A 7,111-nucleotide genomic window follows, 5' to 3' on the forward strand; every position below is an offset into this window, starting at 1 on the left:
TCTTAAAGCAACAGAATCTACCAGGAGAAAAAAAACATCACCAAGGTGTGAATAACTCTGTTTATGATTGTTTATTCTTTTTCACTGTGCAGTCAGCGTAGACCTATTACTACCATTTTAAAAGACAGACAGAATGATAAAAGGTGACTAGACATCCTCCATTTGAGTCCTAAAATATCAGTCTGACCGAGATTTACATAGTGGCAGACTCTTTTGTGAGACTTGTCTCAATATGTTTCAAAGTGTTCTCCATTAAATCATATCAATAAAGACTAAGTTACGCATAGCTGTCTTCATTCTTACACAAGACATTGAAACTTCTGTAGTGCTATTTTACCTCTCTGTTCTGATTCTCAGAATAATTTGTATGTGTGTTATATCACAAATTATGTTATTTGTTCAGGACTTTTTTTAGTATTGATTTTAGTATTTACTCTGGTTTATTGCCTTTTATTCTGTTTAATGCTTTGTATATCTTGTATCTGTTTAGTGTTCTATGCAGAAGATATTTGAATCCAATGTTACATATACCCTGCTGTTCTTTCTGAGACTCTGTGAAGCGCCTTGAGCAAGGGAAAGGTGCTATATAAATACAAATTATCATTATTATTATTATAAAAAACAAATATCACAATATTTTATGTCTTTCATATTTTGCCATTACGGAAAAGAAATAGCAACCTTGGAATTGTTTAAAAAGCTTACTAGGAAGTTGGATCTAAATTAAAATGTTTAATTTCACAGAATTTTTAAATTAAAAAATGAATAATAAAGATTCAGTTCATATGAAGGCATGTGTCAATAACCACCCTGCCCTTTCTTGAAAATCCAAATCTGGTCACCCTAATAGATAGATAAATCCTGCATTGGACCACTAACACAAGCATTTAAGATACTTGCTATCCATCAGGCTAAGAAGCGAGCTGCCTCAGTGCAGTGAAGCCTCAGGTTAAATCTGTCTGCATGAAGGTAAATTGAATAATGATACATAAATTATATGGGAAAAAATAATAATTACAACAAGCTGTTATGCATATGCAACACAGTCACTGTAAAAATTAAATTGTAGTGATGAGTGAACCCTACAGAGTTTGCTTTGCTATGAGTTCAGTGAAATCATAGAAATGTTCAGGAGCACTGAAGTTAATGGAGGAGGGAATAAACTAGTTTTGAGTGGATTATAATAGTGCAATAATAATAATTCTTTGCATTTATATAGCGCTTTTCTCACTACTCAAAGCACTCAGCAATTACAGGTTAAGGGCCTTACAGAGCAGAGTCCCTATTGGCATTTACGGGATTCAAACCGGCCACCTTCCGATTGCCAGTGCAGATCCCTAGCCTCAGAGCCACCACTCTGTCACTATGGTCTTTTAAGTGTCCCTGTGGGATAGGGAAGTGCCTGCTAACTATGCTGGATGGATTATTGTAGCCAAAAATGTGACCTGATCACCACCCTGCCTCAAACAACAAAACGTGCTGACAGAATGATAGTCAAAAATAAAATTCAACAAATGGCCACAAACTAGCAATAACTTAATGAAATATAGATCATTGTGCTTACAGAGTTCTAATCATGGGACACATATTGCCATACAGCTGCAGCGCTGGACTGACAAAGTCCATTGTTTAGAGTCACAGGTGGATCGTCTTTTTTGTTTACAATGTATTTGTGCAGATTCTTTGCACTTTTGTCTTACATCAAGAAGGGCTCCTTTAAGGTTTGTTTTGTGGTTAGTTATTGCATTTGCTGGTGTCCCAGGGTGGAAATGCTTACTTTTTATAACAGAGGCTGGTTTGAGCATCCCTAATCCAAAATTCTAAAATCCAAAACTTTTGATGTCACTTGCTGATATTCCCTTTAATTTTTTGTACTCATGAGCAGATGTGACTAACATACAAGCTGGTACTTACCAATTTCGTTAATTCCCCCAGTGAAGTATTAAGCACTGAGAGGCACCGATTACACAGACAATGAGCAGGTGGTTTCCCCCCTTCACGTATCAATCGCCACGAATCACCAATACAGAAACAAGAGATATTGGGATGAATAAAATATCTATCTATCTATCTATCTATCTATCTATTGGTCACCCGTGAACTATCGAGGACTGTGAAGCATCAACTAATGTTAGATGAAAGGTGGGATTTTGGATGCCATGGGTGCACAGGTGGTGGAGTGAGAGGTGCAGTAAAAGGCTACCTGGCAGTTTAGAAAGTACTACGTGTCACCTTTATAAAAATAGCTAACAGGGAACAGTAATCTTTTCATCAAAGCACAGCATTATAGGTGGAGACTGAAAGCCTGCTGTTGTTTGCTGTTAGTGTTGTTTAACAGCTGATACAGGTGTAACCTGGATAGATTTTGGAAAAACTGCAGAATGTTAATTGTTACAAAAGCTAATTCACCAAATAAGACTGGTACAGGACTAGTAAACATAAACAGTACAGGGGCGTAAAACCTAGCTTGACACCCAATAGATAGTTACAGGGGTGGGATTGGAGGAAAAAAAAAGACTGAGAGAGGAGGGAGCCATGAAATTAGAGAGAAAAGCTGAAACAAAAGGAAAACAAAACTTTAGCAGAATGCTAAAAAACAAAAAAGAGAGGAGACAAGGGAAGTTTTAGCAAAATGCTAAAAGTAAGAGCAGGAAAAACCTGAGTATACCGCTCAAGAGAGAGTGAAAGCTATATCAAAATGCAGAAAAGAATCAAACAAAGAAAGCACCATCAAAACGTTGAAGTGCCACAAAAGAAAACTGAGGATAACGGGTTTTATTTCATGCTGTCTATAATTGCATTTTGTAATTTTTGGGTGTCTATCACTGCTATTTCAAACATTTCAGTAAGGTTAAAAGTTTTTTTTTTGGTCAATTTGGAGTAATTTTGAATTTGTTATGCTTTAATACAGTGGTTCTCAACCTGTGGGGCGGGCCCCCCTAGGGGGGCGCAAAGTAACAAAAAGAGGGGTGCAAAGATGTGAAAGAAAGAAAACAAGAATCGAAAATATGAAAAATACATTTATTGAAACCAAAACAAATTAACTTAAACAACATTCTGATACTAGAAAAATAAATATAGAGTTAGATAAATGTCGATAAAAGTTAAGTAGGTATAATAAAATATGCATCTATGATATATCATTAATTAAAAAAGAACAAATTGGTATTAGTGAGCTCCTTTCAAAAAATGTTAGGGGGACACGATTAAAACTGTTATGAAAACTTGGGTCGCAAATACTTAAAGGTTGAGAAACGCTGCTTTAGTAGGTTAAATGGTCAAAGCAAGTAAGGAGTGGAAAGTAAATGTTACAGATATTTTTTAATATGAATAAAAAATGTAAAATTTTAAATGTGAATAAAAAATGTAAAATGTAAATGTGAAGAAAAATGTAAAAAATTGCTTTGGCAGGACCTTTCTCTCATAAACCCATGTTGGCTGTTATGTACAATGTTATTTTCATTTAGGTAATTTTCTAATTTATTTCTTATTATAGTTTCCATTTTGCATGGCACAGAAGTAAGACTACGGTAATTGCTTTATAATTACTAGAATCCATTTTGTCTCCCTTCTTGAAAATTGGAGTCACATTTGCAACTTTCCAGTCCTTAGGTACTTCTTCTTTCTTAACTGATCCTCAAATGTGCCCTATAACGGTTCATTTTTTTCAGTAGAATTGGTAAGAATCACATCAGGTCCAGTAGTTGTATTGGTCTTCAACATATTGAGGGCTTGAAGCACATCTGACTCTTCTATTTCAAAATCTATCTATATTTTTACTTCTGCATGAGGCATTGTTTTTCCCTTTATAAATACTTGGGTACTTGGCAGAAAATTATTAAAAATACTGTATAAAAAATATCTTAAGTCTATGTGTATAAGATGTATATATTGTTTTAATAAATAAATAACTGTTGTGTTCATACTTGGGTCCCATCCCCAAGATATCTAATTATGTATATGCAAATATTCCAAAATCCAAAAATATCCAAATTCAGAAATACTTCAGGTCCCTGGCATTTGGGATGCTAAACCTGTATATAGATTACTTCAGATTTAATTAGCTGAAATGCAATGAGTGACATAAAATGGTGAAAAGGTAAGCAGTACATTTGCCAGAGGTTTAACTTTAAAGTTTAGGTTAACAAAAACTGAAAAAAAGGAAATGTCAGAATGTTACAAATGGGCCTTCTTCAGGGAACATCTAATAGTTTGCAATCAAGAGATGCTCTGCAGCAATTAAAGTAAATTAAGCTTTGCAAGTTGAGGCAAAACATTTGCACAGGTGTCCCAACTTCTGTTGATTACTTAAAAACCTTCTATCTGTCTTAAAGCAGAGTTAGACCAGACTGTGTTAGTAAACCCTCTGAAGTACTAGGAAGTGGAGTTTACGGCAGTCCTGGAGCAATATTAAAGAAACGTAGTGAAGGTAAAAATGATCTTCTCTCTTTTTTTCACATAATGTGTCTGTAAGAAGATTGAATCAATGTCATATCACATACATGCAAAATACATTTTCTTTGAGTGGCACTAAAACCAAAATAAGTCTCTAGAACCTCTGTATTTAACTCACCAGTCTGCCAGGCAGCTTATAGTGCTTACTGCGTTGATATATTGACAAAATTCTGTGACACAGAAGTGTAATGATTATCCCTACCAATTATTCCAGTTTGCAGTATGATTGCTAATTTATGCAAATAAGGCAACACACTCATCCAACTAATGCACGGTGTTGCATTAGTTTATAGGCAAGATAGCTGCTACAGAGAACATTTTTAGCACGCCAGGAGCAAAGTTGTAGGTAGAGCAGTGTTTTCCAACTCTTTTCTGTGATTGCACACTTTAACTCAAAAATTCCCAAAGCACACCATGATTCTACCAAACACAAAAGCATTAAATCTCTTAGACATGCTAAGCTGTCCGAAGGGGTGGGATTATGAAAGACGGCAGCAAAAAAAAAAGCAGCTTGGAGGTTGGCAGTCACAGAACGCAGCACTTAGTGAACACTTGTGGCACATTTTCCCAGCTGCTTCATCCTTTTGCCCACTCATACAGGCAGACCTCTGCAGCACACCTGGGTAACACTCATTGCACACCTGACGAAAAACACTTGTTTAGTGTGTAATTAAAGAGTCGTAGATGGTGATGAACAATTGAGGATGGTATTTGCAGAGTTATAACACAAGTTTGAATGTATGCCCATTTAAGAGATGTGTATTTAAATTAGGTTAGTCTTTAGCAGTTCATTCAAAGCCTACAGTTGTTTTGATTGTTTAATTTTACTTTGACACGCCTGTGTCTCATATGCCATGCCAATTTGATAACTAATACATTGGCCTTGTTTTTTTATTGTCTTCTTTTCAAGTTTCCTTATAGGAAAGGATACAAATTCAGGTTGCATTTGCTCAAGTAATATTTTGTTAAAAAGGTCAGGTTTCAGTTCATTCTTTAAGTTTAAACAATGACATTACATTTTTAAAAATTGCTTTGTGTTGATTCTACATTCAGTTTGTATTTCAGTGTATATTTACTTCATGATTTATGTATTTATTTTATGATTGCATGTTTTACTGTAATTTTAGATGTGATTAATCATGATTAATTCCATACAATTACAAGATTAGTTAATTTTTTTTAATCAATTCCCAGCCTTAATATATATATATATATATATATATATATATATATATATATACTAGCTGTGTAAGCCCGTGCTGTAAAAAGCCCAGGCTCCTAGAAACCATGGACTCTGGCATTTCAATCAGCCAATCGCATTGGTTATGCATTAGCTGCTAAGCGAAGTTCTCTTTTTTCTGCAGTTTCATTTTGCCAACCTACTCGCCTCCATTGTCTATCAGTGGCTAACCGAGTTTCTCACTCCTTGGAGGTTTCGTTTTGTCAATGTGATCGCCTCGCTTGTGTATTAGCGGCGCCGGTTTCACTTTGGTGATCAAGTTGCTTTCCTTGAGCTTCATGCTATAGCCTCGCACTTCCAGGCCTCCTCACACTTCTGGGTTGGACAGACAGACAGACACACTGCCACATGTAGACATTTATATATAAGATATATATATATACAGTATATAGATAGATCCAGGAGTATCTGGTAGCCCCAAAACCCCAAACATGAATACACAGAGAGTCCCAGGTTCAGATAAAAGAAGGTTTATTCCACGATACCTTCACAGTAGCGCAAGCACCTGAGATTTCTTTTCACAAACCACAAATCTCTCACCACCACACCGACTTCCTGGATAAGGGAATGCAGTCCCCTTTATTATGGACCCGGGAATACTTCCGGTGCCAGGGCCATTGCCCTATGGAAGCCCCACTTATTAGGGAGCACATCTCCCTACAGTGTCCCCTTGCGGCACCCATGGACCCCAGCAGGGCTGCACTGCTGAATTACAACTTCCAGCATTCCCTGCTGGTTCCTGAAAGGGTGCCAGTATGAAGGTTGCTGCCAGTTGCTGCCGTCTAGCATCTGGGGGGAAAAGAAAGTCCCTAGTGACTTCTTCCACTTCCGGTGGGCTGTCCCTCCATCTAGTCTGGCCATCTCTTCCAGGTTTGGCCCCTTTCTCTTCCCTGACCGGGATGCCTGTCTGCCTTCCATGAGCCTCCCATCCAGGTAAGGAACCATTCCCTCTTCTGGCTTCAATGCCAGTCCAGCCTATGTGGTATCAACAATATAGTGTATATATTATTTTTCATTAATACTCACAATGGTTCATTTGTGTTCTGAATATGAATTAAGTGTAACTGTCCATGTTCTCTCCTTCAGTCAGGTTCTGTGGATGCGGACCTCTAGTTCAATTAATTTGCTAAACAAACACTATAAACCTAACAACAATCACCATTAACCTCTCTTTACCCCATAACTAATGCATAAATGTTGAGAAAATACTGCAAAACATTGCTAGAATACCATGAAGGCTGTTGTTTTTATTTCCAGTTGAAACATTTAAGTATGAAATAGAGTCGTTGTGAACTGGACTGATGAACAGTTATGCTGTGTCAATGTATTGCTTTTGGTGTGAATTAACAGTTCGTATGGTTGACAAAGTACAATAAGTTCTTAGGAAAGAAGTTACATGTTGAAAAGATCCTTTAG

This window comes from Erpetoichthys calabaricus, chromosome 14 (genome assembly GCF_900747795.2).
Source record: "Erpetoichthys calabaricus chromosome 14, fErpCal1.3, whole genome shotgun sequence".
NCBI classification, from domain to species: domain Eukaryota; kingdom Metazoa; phylum Chordata; class Cladistia; order Polypteriformes; family Polypteridae; genus Erpetoichthys; species Erpetoichthys calabaricus.